The sequence below is a fragment of the Leptonychotes weddellii genome, chromosome 6 (assembly GCF_054177405.1).
Source record: "Leptonychotes weddellii isolate Sample4059 chromosome 6, ASM5417740v2, whole genome shotgun sequence".
NCBI lineage: Eukaryota > Metazoa > Chordata > Mammalia > Carnivora > Phocidae > Leptonychotes > Leptonychotes weddellii.
This window is the reverse complement of record NC_138374.1, coordinates 94,958,576-94,975,207: the sequence shown is the minus strand read 5'-3', so window position 1 is coordinate 94,975,207 and position 16,632 is coordinate 94,958,576. Positions and strand designations below refer to the sequence as shown.

Genomic DNA, 16,632 nt, shown 5'->3' with positions numbered 1-16,632 from the left:
TGTAAATTACTTTTATAAGACTGTTAGCTAAATGTGGATAAACATGAAACTGGGCATACATCCCATAGGCTTGTAATTTCTACAATTACTAAATCAAGACAAATTCATGGTTTTGACAAACCAAATATGAAACCAATACAAGTTAACCCATTAATTTTGAGACTGATGGCATGATTTCGTGGAGGAAACTGCCCCTTGCTTTGTTATTCAGGTGCCTAGACCCTTCTTTGGGTCAGGCATTGTCCCACGACTCAAATCCCCCAAGACATGGTCCCTTCCAACAGTGAAAACTTTGGTTGTGAGCCTTTCCTGAGGTCACTAGGCAAAGGCAGACTTTACTCATTAAGGTCGCCTATGTTTTATTCTTACCGGCTCAAGACAAAATAGCACATCTGGCCCCAACGTGGTCATAAATCGAGAATGATGCGGGCACCGTGAACTCTAAGGTGGACCTACGGAGGACCCAGATGATGCTTTTCTTTTTCAGATGCTCGTCAAAATGAAAAGAATTTCTTACAAAAAAAATTTTTTAAGTTCCCACAGAGAACTCCCAAGAATATACTAGGAGACTCTCAGAGGAGTTCTAATCGGGTCTGATCCTCTTTACAGATGAGGAATGAGGCCCCGAGAATTGCCCAGGCAAACAGCTGCTGAGGGTCAGGGCGGGTTGGAAGGGAGCCTCTGCACTGGGGGGCGGTGCTCCCCCCTCTCCTCCCACCTGTCTTCCCAGCAGGCATGACAGAATTCTCATGTGGAACTCTGTAGAAGATTTGGCTTATTGTTTTAAATGTTCATTCTACTGAATACTTAGTTTTTTTAAGGGTGTGAAATTGAACTCGGGAGTTTGTTTTCAAAAATCTTGATCTGTCAGCATTGAATAGTATGGTTAGAAAGCATTTTGCATGCACATGTGGGTGTGGACTATAACCTACATACATAAAAGTACCTTAAACATCAATATCCGGTTTAGTAAATAAGGATAAAGTGAAACCCCACGGAACCACAGCCAGGTGAAAAAAGAGAACGCTTCTAGTGTGCGGTATTCTTGGTCACCATCCTTCCCTTCCTCGAAAAGAGACCATTATCTTGACTTTTGTTACAATGATTTCCCTAAACAATTGAGTTTAGTTTTGCTGTTTATGAGCCTTCTATCAGCGAACCCTCACTCTGTGTATTTGTGTTCTTGATGTTTGTGAAATTCATCCCCACTGTTGCAAGTGGCCCTAGCTCTTATCCTTCCTATGTTGGGTGGACATCTGGGTGTTTCCAGCTTGGGACTATTAGGAACAATGTCTCTATAAACATTTTTGTAAATATCCTGCTGCATAGGGCATCATTTTCCCATAGTGGCATTTCTTCAACTGTGAAGGAGGTGTGTGCATCTTCAACCTCAGCTGATGATGGTAGCTACTTTCCAACATCGTTGCTTCAATGCCGACTCCCCCCACCAGTCCCTCTCAATGTTCTCCATTCTCATTAGCACTGGCTATTTGCAAACTTGAAAATTTTAACTGGTCAGGTGGGCGTGTAGGGATATCGCATGGGTTTAATTGACATTTCCTTGATTGCTAATGAAAGGAAGTGCCTTCTGCCACACTTGTTGGCCACATAAATTTCCTCTTATGTTATTGTGTGCCTCTTCTTTTGCTACCTTTCTATTGCCAAACTTCAATTTAATTTTTTTAAAAGATTTTATTTATTTATTCAAGCAAAAGAGAGAGCAAGAAAGAGAGAGAGCGAGTGAGGGGAGGGGCAGCGGGAGAAGAACAACCCCCCCCCCCCCCCCCCCTGAGCAGGGAGCCAGACGTGGGGCTTGAGCCGGGGACCCTGGGATCATGACCTGAGCTAAAGGCAGCTGCTTAACGACTGAGTCACCCGGTTGCCCCAAATTTAAGTGTCTTTTTTTTTTTTTTAAAGATTTTATTTATTTATTTGAGAGAGAGAGGGAAACAGCATGAGAGTGGAGAGGGTCAGAGGGAGAAGCAGGCTTCCCAGTGAGCAGGGAGCCCAATTCGGCACTCGATCCCAGGACTTTGGGATCATGACCTGAGCCGAAGGCAGTCGCTTAACCGACTGAGCCACCCAGGTGCCCTTAAGTTTTCTTTTTAAACAAATTTTACCTTGATCAAAATTACATTTGACAGAAAAGTGTACCCATCTTCCAAGGTTACTCTGCTCACCTGAGAGCTGTATATAGTTACAGGCAAACTGTCTACGATCTGCAAGCTTAAAAGTCATTGTTTTTAAACTCCATATCATTGAAAAGCTAACAACAGGGGTGCACAGAAAAATAGCCATCCAAATCTTTTTTTCTTGTCTCTATTTTCCAAATCTAACATCCTCTTATTGAATTTTGCCCTCTTTTGATTCCTTATATTTTCATAGAGAACAAACATTCCCTGATATATCACAATCCTTTGATAAAATCACCAAGTGTAGACAAGGTCATCATTCTATTCTGTATTTCTCAGCACTGTGTGTCGAATGCATTGTTATGAGTTAGCTAAATATCAATAATAAAGTGGTGCCTCTATTCTATTTACAACCTTTGAAGCGGAGATAATATCAAGTAAAATATGTATATATGGCTATAATAGCCATACATATCTAATAAAAAAAAATAAGCAGCTCATCCAAGCCTGAGCTCTAGCTTTTGCTCACCTTATCTTCTTTAGACATTTGGGTATGAGCTCACTGGCAAAGACTGAAGCTCATACAGTCTACCATTAAATAAATTATTCAGTAATCTGTGATGTCCTTGTAACATGAGAACCCCATATTAAAAAAAGAAATAGCTACACTGCTTACGGAAGCATGCGCCTACTATTTATAGTCTTTATAGAAGTTGCTTTGCTAGCAAACCCAATTAGGACTCCCTGGTAATTTACAGAATTGATGTTTGTTACAGAGTTTTTACACAAAGCTATTCATTACAAGCATATGTGTGGGTGTGTGATACACACACATACACACCCAGAGGACCACAGAGAAAGCCCAGGCAGGTGTGGGTTATTTGTTAGAGCTGTCTCATTTTCCCCTGAATATGCTGGACACTCAAATAGGGACAAAGCAACTACCGGTCACCCACAGATTCAATGAAATGTATTCCTGACAGTATCCAGGCAACTGGGTCTCTACTTTTTTCAAAGTAAACACTTTACTCTTCTGCTAAAAATGCCAGATTTCTCTCCCAAACAAATAGGAGCCTGGAACATGGAGCCTCCCCTCTTACCTCTTTCTTCCCCTGAGGTGTAAGTATGACGGCCTGAAAGCTGGGATGGACGTGGGTTGCACAGAGCTGAGGAATTAAGAAGGCAGCTGCAGTGGATTCTCATTTTGGAAGGGCTGGAAGAGAAATAGCCAGGTGTCTATTTTTCATAGCTTAATATTTTGATTAGAAAAATACTTTATAGGGGCGCTGGGGTGGCACAGTTGGTTAAGCCTTCCACTCTTGGTTTTGCTCAGGTCGTGATCTCAGGGTTGTAAGATCGAGCTCTGTGTCGGGCTACTGCTCAGTGCAGAGTCTGCTTAGGACACTTTCTCCCTCTCTCTCTGCCCTGCCACCCCACTCGCTTGCATGCTCTCTATCTCTCAAATAAATAAAATCTTTAAAAAAAGAAAAAGTATTTTATAAATACAGAAACATAATTGTTATGTGGACAGAGCAATTCCCTTTATAATAGGCCCATGAGGGGGGCACCTGGGTGCCTCAGTTGGTTAAGTGCCTGCCTTCGGCTCAGGTCATGATCTCCAGATGCTGGGATGGAGTCCTGGGTAGGGCTCCATGCTCAGCCGGGAGTCTGCTTCTCCCTCTCCCTCTCCCTCTGCCCTCCCTGCCTCCCACCCTGCTCATGCTTTCTCCCTCTCTCTCTCTCTTCTCTCAAATAAATGAATAAAATATTTAAAAAAATAGGTCCATGAGGGCCATAATAGTCATTTAACTACATTATTCATGTATATATGTCCTGTTAACTTTTAAGTTGACAATTACCAAAAAGGTTTCAATATTGTGCATCAAGTCATATCTCAAAAGCAGGCACTGATAGAATTCTTGGCCTATTGAAAAAAAGTGTGACCAAATGAGTGAAATGAAATTATGAGAAATACTATTTGCAATTTTTCAACACTTCACACTTGCAGTAGTAAATAACTTCTGAAAAATAAAAATGTATGAAAGCTGTGCAAATAATCATTAACAATTAAAAGTTAAAATGTTAAAATAGACTTTTAAAAAATTAAATTACCACAATGAGATTTCACTGTGCACCTATTAGAATGGCTAAAATTAAAAAATATATACAGTGATAATATCAGTTGCTGGCAAGGATGCAGAGAAACTCAATCACTCATGCATTGCTGGTGGGTACAACCACTCTGGAGAACATTTGGTAGTTTCATATAAATCTAAAAAGCAATTACCACATGACCTAGCAACTGCACTCCTGGGCACTTATCCCAGAGAAATAAAAACATAGGTTTTATGTTCATATGAAGGCCTCTGTATGGATGTTCATAGCAGCTTTATTTAGAATAGCCCCAAACTGGAAACAACCCGGATATCCTGAATAACCCAGACATCCAGTGGGTAAACGGTTAAATCAAGTGTGGTACATCTATACCCTGGAATACTACTCAGGCACAAAGGAACCAACTACCAATATGTACATAAAACCTTGGATGGATCCCAAGGGAATTAGGCTGAGTGAAAAAAGCCAATCCCAAAGGGTTACATATGTTATGAGTTCATTTATAAAACATTCTTGAAAACAACAGAATTATAGCAATGAGGAACAGATTAGCAGTTAGGCTGGGGAGTTGAGGCGGCGGGGGGAGGGATGTGGGTGGGGTTATACAAAAGTAACATAAGAGACGGTGATTGATACACAAACCTCCATGCATCATAAAATAGCATAGAACTAACTAAATAAATGTGCATACACAAATGCATAAATGTAAGACGGGGGGTGTCTGAATAAGATCTGGGGATTGTACCAATGTCAATATCCTGGTTGACATTTGTACTATGGTTTTGCAAGATGTTATCACTGGGGGGAAACCAGGTAAAGAACACATGGGATCTCCCTGTATTATTTCTCACTGCTGCATGTGAATCTCTAACTATCTCCAAATAAAGTGTTTAGACATGTTAACCTTGTACAGAGAAAGAATCCAGGTATGAAGCTAAGGGAAGACCAGTGGGGGGGGGCGCCTGGGTGGCTCAGTCGTTAAGTGTCTGTCTTTGGCTCACGTCATGATCCCAGAGTCCTGGGATTGAGCCCTGCGTTGAGCTCCCTGCTCGGTGGGAAGCGTGCTTCTCCCTCTCCCGCTCCCCCTGCTGTGTTCCCTCTCTCGCTGTCAAAAAATAAATAAAATCTTTAAAAAAAATAAAATAAAGGAAGACCAGCAGAGAAGCCTGGGGAAGCCGAGAAAAAGTTCGAAGTGGAGGACAAAGGCAGAGCTGGAGCTATTCCTGCAAGTAAGAGTGAGTGAGTGAGTGAGTGAGTGAGTGAGTGTGTGTGTGTGTGTGTGTGTGTGTGTGTGTGTGTGTGTCTTCACATGCATGCGTGTGAAGGTAAGGTCTGAGCAGACATTATTTTCGGGGTGCCAGGGCAGGGTGTGAGGGGTGCTCTTAGCAGGGGATCTGCTGTGTGCTAGTGAGGAGGCTTCCAGAAGCAGAGGTGGGGACAGGTGGCAGCTTCCTATGGGGCTCAAGGTCCAACCATGAGTTTTTTAACTTCAGTAACCCAAACATACACCATTAGATAAACTTAGAATTACTCCTGTTGCTGGAACCAAATCCTTCCCCCCGCCCGCCACCGCCCCTTTCATGGTGATGGATTCAAACCACAAGGAACAGTGGATTATCTTCGGGTGGCTGTGAATGGGGCTGTATTAGTCACCACAGCTTCAATTGTGCTTCTGTTTGGTTATCCAACGGCAATTCCATTGATACTCCCTCAGTGGGTGCACCCTCTGTGAGCACTGTGAAAAGGCACGCTGGTGGAATTGAAAACCTGTTCTGAATTTGTAATTACAATATGACAGGTCTCAATGAACTCAGCTTTAGGATAATCCAAGGTGAAGAAAGAAAAGAAATGGGTGAGTCAAGGTGGGCACTGGGGTTTGTCTGTTGCCTTAGACCTTGGGTGGATGCAATGGAATCGTAGGAGCTGGGTTTAATTTGGGCCTCACCCCATCTGGAGCTGGATGTGACTGGAAAGGACTAATACAAACTACTGACCAGTTGGAGGGGAGCTAGGAGTCCAGGAGATTGGTGGCCAGCAAAATGTATTTATGGTTCTGTTCAAAATCACAACATTCAATCCTGATTTCTTCATCACCATTCCCAGCCTCAACCTGACTAGTCCCTTAATCTCACTTCTGAAAGCAAACAAGTTCTGCAGCGTTTGTTTCTCAATGGCTCCATTTCTGATGATCTATTATCTTGCTTCATTTGCAGCCTTTAAGGTGCGCCTTGTCCTCTGTTTAAAGGACGCTCAATGCACTTCATGTCGCATCTTAATGGGCCTCTACCAGGCATTTTCAGCTTGAACAGTGAGGTCTGTTTTTTGTCACTCCTCTTGGTGGCCCACCAGAGTCAGATGGTTTGGGGCAAATAATGGAAAAAGGAGGATTACTGGGGCCGGACAGATCCGTCCTTGCCAACTATGTTGACCTCATCAAGCTATTCAACGTCCCTGAATCTGTACGGCTAAAGGTACAGGTTTCAGAAGTAGGATGCGTGGTTGGAGTCCTGACACCACTCCATCCTGCCCGGGGATCCTTGAGTCCATGACTGAGCTTCTCGAAACCTCAGTTTCTTCACCTGTTAAATGCATGTGGCGGAGACAGCTAGTTCCCCACCTTCCTGAGTAAGAAACCCTTAGTTTTTAGATGGACACATGGCTTCCTAAATAAAGATCATATTTTTCAAATTCCCATGTAGCTAGGTGTGGCTATGTGACTGAGTTCTGAAATATCATGTGCAACTCCTGAAAAGTGTCTTTAAAGGAAGGGTGTGTGTGCTTTTTCAGCTCTTCATCTTGTTTCTTGGAATGCAGATATGACAGCTGGAGCTCAAGCAGTTATCTTAGACCATGAGGATGAGGGCCACACTCTAGGGATGGCAGAGTTGAAAGCTAGAAAAAAAAGCTGCTGTCCGTAAACATTTTAAACTTTTGAACTTACTTTAAAATTTTTATTTTTTAAAAGATTTTATTTACTTATTTTTCAGAGAGAGAGAGGGCGAGCACAAGCAGGGGGAGCAGCAGGCAGAGGGAGACGCAGGCTCCCCGCCACCAACTGAGCACCCAGGCTTCCCTTTACTTTTAAATTTTAATGAGAGAAAACAAAATTTACATATTTCGGTCACTGTTACTTCAAGGTTTTTGTCACGTGTAGATGAACCTAATCCTAATGATATAATAAGGATCATAATAGTTAACAAGTGACATGAGGGAAAAAAGTGGAGTAAGGACTGCTAAAAACTCTTTCCTTTATAAAAGCAATGAGAGGGCCACCTGGGTGGCTCAGTTGGTTAAGCGTCTACCTTCAGCTCAGTCATGAACCCGGAATCCTGGGATCGAGTCCTGCATCAGGCTCCTTGCTCAGCAGGGAGCCTGCTTCTCCTTCTGCTTGCCACTCCCCCTGCTTGTGCTCGCTCTCTCTCTAAAAAATAAATAAAACCTTTAAAAAGATAAAAGCAATGAGAAAACTTACAAAAATGGTCAAAATCAACTTTTTCAAAACTAGAAATTAACAAAAGAATTTTTTGGTTAGCCTATTTATCCGATCCATAGATTTTTTTTTTTTTAAACCCACTGAATTTCAGCAAGAACAGCAAACTTTGTGGCATTTTAACACGTCCTCTTCCAGCTCCATGGTGGCTTTGGAAACCAATAGCTTCCAGTTGTGGTGAACATTGCAAACCTGCCAGCCACCGGAGGGGACAAAACAGGGTTGGAACACCTCAAAACCTCATTCCCTGAGATCTGTCATTACTTGATCTGTCTGGTGATTTCTTGAAAGACCCCACTGACAAAACTATCTTTACTTGACCTATCTTGGAGCTCACCCAGTGTGAAAAGCCTTTTACCCTGGTATGTTGGTTGACAACAACTAGAGGCGATTATGTAACTTTACAGCGGCCTGACGTGGTAGATAACAGTTGAGGTAAACAGTAGGCTAACCAAAAACTTAAAAAAAAAAAAAAATCTGTAGAATGAAATGTTTATAGGGCTTTTGGAAAACTCCAGCACATTTCTTGGAACCTATAAGATCATATGCATACGTAGGGTTGTGTGAATATGTTTAGGAAAGATCTGAAAAGGCCATAAGTCCTCACCTCTGGCTAACCTTGAGGCTCAGAAAAAGCTGGAACTAAAGGCTGAGGGAGGGTTGTCAACTGCCTGGCTTATGTTGAAGGAATGCTCCAACACTCACACAGAATCTTTGGTAAAGACTGAGAGACTTATTGGTTCTGGGCATTTAAAAACAAAACAAAACAAAACTGTCAATCATGAACTGACCACTAGGCTAACTAAGTAGAGAGTTTGGTGGCCACACATAACAAAACATGCTTAGTCCAGAAAAGCCAATAAACAAACAGCAACAGCAAAACACACCCTCTGGAGGATGGAAAATCTGATTTTCAGGATTGCCACATTATTTACAATGTCTAGTTTTCAACAAAAGATTTCCAGACAAATAAATAAACAAGAAAGTATGGCCCATACGCAGGGAAAAAGCAATCAATAAAAACTGTTCCCCAAAAAGCCCAGAAATTGGACTACTAAGACTTTAAAGCATCTCTTCAAATATATTCAAAGAACTAAAAGAAACCACATCTAAAGAACTAAAGAAAAGTACAATATTTTTTTTAAAAGATTTATTTACTTATTTATTTTAGAGAGAGAGTGAGACCGAGCAAGCACAAGTCGGTGGGGGAGGAGCAGTTAAGCAGACTCTGCACTGAGTGCAGAGCCCAACGCAGGGTTTGATCTCATGACCCTAAGATCATGACCTGAGCTGAAACCAAGAGTCGGGTGCTTAACTGACTGCACCACCCAGGGGCCCTGAAAAGTATAAGAATTACATTTCACCAGCTACAGAATATTAATAAAATAAAAATAAAATAAAAAAGCAAATAAAAATTCTGGGTTTGAAATAAAAAGTACAGTAGGGGATCTCTACAGAAAATGTGAGTAGGCAGAAGAAAATATTAGTTAACTTGAAGATAGTTCAACTAAAATTATCCAGTCTCAGGAACAGAAAGAAAAAAGAATGAGAAAAATAAACAGAAATGTAGAGACTTGTGTGAGACACCATCAAGTGTATAACATATGCATAATTGGAGTACCAGAAGAAAAAGAAAGGGCAAAAGAATATTTGAAAAAATAATAGCTGAAAACTTCCCAAATATGATGAAAAACATTAACCTATACATCCAAGAAGCTCAACAAACTTCAAGTACCTTAACCATATCAAAAATCAAACTGTCAAAGAAGTAACAAGCGTTGGCGAGGATGTGGAGAAAAGAAACCCTCATGCACTGTTGGTAGGAATGTAAAATTGGTGCAGTCACTATGGAAAACAAAATGGAGGTGCCTCAAAAAATTAAAAATAGAAATACCATATAATCCAGCAACTCCACTCCTGGGTATTTTTCTGAAGAAAACAAAAACACTAATTTGAAAAGGTATACACACCCCCATGTTCACTGCAGCATTATTTACAACAACTAAGATACGTAAACAACCTAAGTGTCCATCAGTGGATCAATGGATAAAGAAGATGTGATACACACACATACACACACACACACACACACACACACCCTGTAATACTAATCAGCAATAAGAGAATGAAACTGTGCCATTTGCAACAACATGGATAGACCTTGAGAGCATTATGCTAAGTGAAATAAGTCAGACAGAGAAAGACAAATTCTGTATGATCTCACTGATATGTGGAATCTAAAAAACAAAACAAATAAAAGGAAAATAAGCTCAAAGTTATAGAGAACAGACTGGTGGTTGCGACGATGGTGGGCATGAGGCTGGTACACTGGGTGAAGGTGGTCAAAAGGTATAAACTTCCAGCTATAAAATATATAAGTCATGGTGATATAATGTATACTATGGTGACAATAGTTAATAATACTGTCATGCATATTTGAGAGTTGCTAAAAGTAAATTTTTAATGTCCTCATTACAAGAAAAAAAATTTTGTAACTATGTCTGATGACAGATGTTAACTAGACTAACTGCAATGATCATTTTGCAATGTCTACAAATATCAAATCATTAGGTTGTATACCTGAAACTAACATGTTATATGTCAATTATACCCCAATAAAAAAAAATAATAATGTGACATGATTGGGAACAACATTACCACCCTTTGAGCCTGAGTTTCCAAAAAGAAAAAAAAAATAGTAGTATTAAGTGAGACCCTGTTATTGGGGTTTACATACATTTGCCTATTTAATCCTTATAGTAAATCTTCTATTTATGCATTAGTTACTCTCAAAAAACCAGAAATAACAAAATTAAATCAGATTACCAGATCATTAAAATAGTAAAGGTTATATTAGTAAGAGTTTATTGTGCATATAAAAACAGTTTACAAACTGGGAGCTCTCAAACCAATGGTAGAATTAGGCTCAGAGGATTATTATATTTTAGAACAGCTTATACAGTGAAAACACAGAGGCTGTTTATTTTTTATTTTTTTTAATTTTTATTTTTATTTTTTTTAAAGATTTTACTTTTTATAATAGTTGGTTATAGCACTAGAGTTTTCCTACGGATAGGAGATTGATTAAAAGTGGTTAACTTATGCCAATTTGGGGGAACAGCTTAAGTTTCATTTATGATTTTCAGAGGCATAAAAACCAAACCAAACCAAATTATCAAAAGCCATAAGCAAAGTGAAAATCTTGAAAATAGCAAGAGAGAAGCAACTCATCACATACAAAGGATCCTCAATAAGATTAACACTTAAACAGTCCAATTAAAAGGCAGATATTGGCAGAATGGATAAAAATAAACAAACCTGATACAGCTATATGCTTTCTATAAGAGATACACTTTTTTTTTTTTTTTAAGATTTATTTACTTATTTATTTGACAGAGAGAGAGAGACAGCGAGAGAGGGAACACAAGCAGGGGGAGACGGAGAAGCAGGCCTCCCACCTAGCAGGGAGCCCGATGCGGGGCTTGATCCCAGGACCCTGGGATCATGACCAGAGCCGAAGGCAGACGCTCAACAACTGAGCCACCCAAGCGCCCCAAGAGATACACTTTAAATCCAAAGACACAACTAGTTGGAAGTAAATCAATGGAAAGAAATACACCATTGTATTTCTTAAACAGAAACCAAAGGGGAGCTGGTGTAACTACACTAATATCAGACAAAATATTATAGTAATTAATTTTACTGTATTATTATACCAGCAAATGACAAAAATTGTTGCTAGAGAAAAAGAAATTCTATGATAAAAGGTAAAGATAAAGGGCGCCTAGGTGGCTCAGTCGTTAAGCGTCTGCCTTCAGCTCAGGTCATGATCCCAGGGTCCTAGGATCGAGCCCCGCATCGGGCTCCCTGCTTGGCGGGAAGCCTGCTTCTCCCTCTCCCTCTCCCGCTCCCCCTGCTTCTGTTCCCTCTCTCACTGTGTCTCTCTCTGTCAAATAAATAAGTAAAATCTTAAAAAAAAAAAAAGGTAAAGATAAAACAATTACAAATATCTCTGTACTTATTAACAGACTCTCAAAATACAAGCCAAATAACAGAATTGAAAGAAATAGATAATTCAGAAAAATTCAATGCCTCACTTTCAATAATGGATATAAAAACTAGACAGAAGATCGACAAAGAAACCAAAGACTTGAATAACGCCATAACCCAGCTAGACATAACATATCTATAGACTACTTCACCCAACAAAAACAAAATGCATATTCTTCAAATGCCCATGGATCTTTCTCCAGGATAGGCCATATGTTTCATCATAAAACAGGTCTCAATAACTTTTAAGGGATTAAAATCATAGAAAGTACATTATTCAACCACAGGGGAATGAAATTAGAAACCAGTAACAGAAGGGGACTTGGGAAATTTACAAATACATTAGAAATTACAAAACACATTCCTAAATAACCAATGGGTAAAAAAACAAAAACAAAAACACAAGGGACATTAGAATAAAAACTGATGTAAATGAAAATAATACCACATACCAAATCTTGTGGATGCAACAGAAACAGTGCTGAGAAGCTGTGAATGCCTATACTAAAAGAGAAGAAAGATCTCAAATCAATTTCTACCTTAAGATTAAAGTTGGAAAAGAAGAGCAAACTAAATCCAAAGCAAACAGAAGAAAGCAAGCAGTATGAGAGTGAAAATAAATGAAGTAAAGAGGAAAAATAGTAATAATCAAGAAAACTATAAGTTGGATCTTTGGAAAAAAGAAAAAAAAATTAAACTTTTAGCTCAATGACCAAAAAAAAAAAAGAGAAAGCTCAAATGATTAAAATCAGGGATGACAGAGTGACTACACTGACCTCGCAGGATTAAAAAGAGAATAAGAGAGTATAAAAGAGAAAGAGTATGAGAGAATACTATGAACAATTGTATTTCAATAAATTAGAGCACCTAGATAAAATGGACAGATTCCTAGAAAGACACAAACTGCCAAAACTGACTCAAGATGAAATAGAAAATCTGACTAGACCTAAGACAAGAGACTCAATTACTAATAAAAATTTTCCCCCAATAACAAGCCCTGAACCAGATGGCTTCACTGGTGAGTCCTACTAAAAGTTTATGAAGGATTATGTTAATTCTTCTATAAACTCTTTTAAAAAAAACACAAGAGGAGGGAATACTTCCTAACTCATTCTAAGAGGATTTTGATTGCAAGAACTAGACAAAGACATTACAAGAAAACATTCTCAACAAAACACCAGCAAACTGAATCCAGCAACACAGAAAAAAGACACTGAAGGGGTGCCTGGGTGGCTCAGTCAGTTCTGTCTGCCTTTGGCTCAGGTCATGATCTAGGGTCCTGGGATCGAGCCCCACATCTGGCTCCCTGCTCAGCGGGGAGCCTGCTCCTCTCTCTCCTGCTCCCCCTGCTTGTGCTTACTCTCTCTGTCAAATAAATAAAATCTTAATTTAAAAAAAGATATTAAAGTATATTATACACTTTAGTGATATTATAAATGCATAAGGCCAGCACATACTAAGTACTCCATAAATGTTAATTTCTTTCCTATTTTCCCGTGATGAATGTGACAGAAATTGCTGTTTACCAATCTGGTTTCCCTCTTCTCTGTACAGTTAATCCTCATTATTTGTTGGTTCTATATTTGAAAAATTTGCCTATTTGCTAAAATTTATCTGTAAACTCCAAATCAATATTCACACTGCTTTCCTGGTCACTCATGGACACGTGCAGAGTGAGGAAAAATTTGATCTGCCTGACACACACACTTCCAGCTGGGGTAAAACAAGGGTGGTGTTTGCCTTCTTGTTTCAGCTCTTATACAATAAACATGTCCTTTTGTGTGCCTAGTTAGACATTTTTTTTCACATTTTTGTACTTTTTATTGATTTCATGTTTCAGTGGCCCCCACATGTAATGCTGAAGTGTCGTCTGGCATTCCTAAGCACAAGAAGGCTGTGATGTGTCTTCCGGAGAAAATGTGTCTTAGATAAGCTTCATTTAGGCATGAATTACAGTGCTATTGGCCATGAGTTCAGTGCTAAGGAGTCAACAGTACATATTAAACAAGGTGTTGTTAAATAGGGACACACATAAAACAAGGTTATGTATTGATCAGTTGATGAAAATGCTGTATCCAGAGACTCATAGGAGCCTAACCCTGTATTTCCCCCCGGGAGCAATGGCTCCGTATTCTCTCAGTGTTTGCAATGCCTTTATAGAACATAACTGCCACAAATAACACGAACAGACTGTACATGTACCCTGCTGTAATAGATGAAAACACATGGCTACAATATCAACAACTCCTTCCATCAAGAGACTATTTCCCCACACTTTGAATCTGGGCTGACTGTGTACCTGACCTGGACCAACAGAATGTGGCAGAGGTGTTGTGTAGGTTCTAGAGCTTGGGCTTAAGAGATCTTATAGCTCTGGTCTCTGTCCTCTTGGAACACCGTCCTGAGACTGTCATGGAAGAAAGCCAGCTGAGCCTACTGCACGATGAGAAGCCACATGGCGAAGAACTGAGGCACCCCAGCCAACAGCCAGCACCAACTGCCAGACACGTGAATCTGGGACGTTTCAGCCCAGCTGACCCTCCAGCCAAAAACAGATGTGCAAGTAAACCCAGGCAAAACCAGCAAAGGAGTTGCCTAGCCTACTCACAGAATCACGAGAAGTAATAAACTATGTTGTTAAACATGTAAGTTTGGGGTGGTTTGTTTTACGGGAACCAGTAATGGATATATATACCTGTCTGCTTGGAGTTCAGTGTGGCCATGGGACTTGTTTTTACAACTGAAATGGGACACGTGTCACTTCCAGGTAGAAGCACTGATTTGCTCTTCTTTGCTCTTTCCCTGTCCTGGTAATCGGGGAAGTGTGCATTGACAAGGCAGAGCAGTAAGACTGATTGGAATGCTGAGTCACCATGTGAGGACAGTTGCCCTGGGTCACTGACCATGCCTGCAGCAGATATGGTGTGAGCTATAAACTTCAGTTGCATAAATCCCAAGATTTGGGGGTCTGTGTGCCACTATACCATCTCTAGCCGAACTGGTTAATACAGTTGGCATAGCAAGACTACAGATTTAAACAGTTATGTTCTATGCAAGATATTTTCCCCACCTGCTCAAGAATCTCTAGACCCAGCCGAGAAAAGGAACTTAGACTGGGAGCTCAACGCAAAGTTGGCTTTCTGGGATTAATTTCAAATATTAATCAACCTCTTTGAATCTTACTGGTTAATTTTTTTTTTTTTAGATTTTATTTATTTATTTGACAGAGAGAGACACAGCGAGAGGGGGAACACAAGCAGGGGGAGTGGGAGGGGGAGAAGCAGGCTTCCTGCGGAGCAGGGAGCCCGATGCGGGGCTCCATCCCAGGACCCTGGGATCATGACCTGAGCCGAAGGCAGACGCTTAATGACTGAGCCACCCAGGTGTCCCTCTTACAATTAACCACCCAGGTTAATTGTACAAAAGACATTCCTGGACCACTCTGGTGCTAATCTGATAGTCCTTCGGAGAACAAAGAGGTGATCCTGAGCCAGGTCAGTACATATAGCATGCAGAGGAGAATAGGACACTGGTCAGCTGACCTTGCTGTCTTTGCTGAGCTGTGTCCCATTATCACAGTCAAGTTCACCTTACAGCTCAACTAGCTTGCAACAATTTTCTCATGTGTAAGTGAAATGAGAAAATGTGCCCTGAAGTCTACATGGTGGCTGATAAAAAAAACAATGGTCCTTAAAAACAGCTATGTTATTGTCATTTAAGAGTTAACCTTCCCTGCCTTTGATTTGTAAATGTCCGACATATGCACATATGTGAATATGGATAAATATTTGCATCTTCATCTTTAAAAACACATACCCTAAGAACCTAGTTACCCCTAAGAACCTAGTGGGGCTCTAAATGGAGGCTGACACTAGTAAGTTTTATGAACTGTAGCACTGCTGTGGTCTGACTGTGCCCACCTGCCTCCCAAATTCATATGCTAAATCCTAATGCCCAGTGTGATGGTATTAGGAAGTGGGGGGCCTCTGGGAGGGGATTAGGTCATGAGGGCAGAGCCCAGGTGATTGGGGTTAGTGCCCCTATAATAAAAGGAGCCCACAGAGCTCCCTAGCCCCTTCCACAAACTTCTGTTTGTGACCTGGAAGACGCCCTCACCCCAGCATCCCAGTATCCTGACCTCAGACTTTCAGCCTCCAGAATGTAAGAAATAATTTTCTGTTGTTTAAAAGCCACCCAGTTGTGGCATTTTGTTATAACAGCTGAAAGGACCAAGACAAGCACTTGGTGTGTTTCTGCACAAAACACCCTTAGCTCAACAAGGAGGGGCTAGGTTAACAAGCAAGCAAGCCCTTCACAGCTGAGAAAGTAGGTATGGGCGTAGGTCTGGCCATTGCACAGAGACAGAAGATGGATTTGCATGTGAGGCAAAGGGGCCTGGGAGATGAAATGGTGACTGGCAAATTTTGGACACATGCTAACTAATGACGACAGCCATTGTTCCATATTGTGGTCAGTGTTGCTGCTTCTTCAGACTTGTGTCTCTCAACATCAGAACTTACACCACTGAGGGTGGGGCGGTGTCTGGGCAGCTCAGTCAGTTGAGCATCTGACTCTTGATTTCGGCTCAGGTCATGATCCGGGGTCTTGAGATCGAGCCCGGCATGGAGCCCCATGCTTAGCGGGGAGTCTGCTTAAAAAAGCTCTCCCTCTCGTATTATGCTGAGCGAAATAAGTCAATCAGAGAAAGACATGTATCATATGACCTCACTGATATGAGGAATTCTTAATCTCAGGAAACAAACTGAGGGTTGCTGGAGTCAGAGGTGGGGTGGGAGGGATGGGGTGGCCGGGTGATAGACATTGGGGAGGGTATGTGCTATGGTG

General features: G+C 40.8%; 1 long non-coding RNA gene across 1 annotated transcript in view; it reads right to left on the bottom strand.

Moving 5' to 3' along the window:
- LOC145722054 (uncharacterized) overlaps positions 1–16,632 on the bottom strand; it is a 28,175-nt gene that overhangs the window by 5,458 nt on the left and 6,085 nt on the right. Inside the window, exon 2 of the long non-coding RNA XR_014146089.1 lies at positions 3,233–3,345. This is a non-coding gene — a long non-coding RNA (uncharacterized LOC145722054). The remainder of the gene's footprint in view (positions 1–3,232; positions 3,346–16,632) is intronic.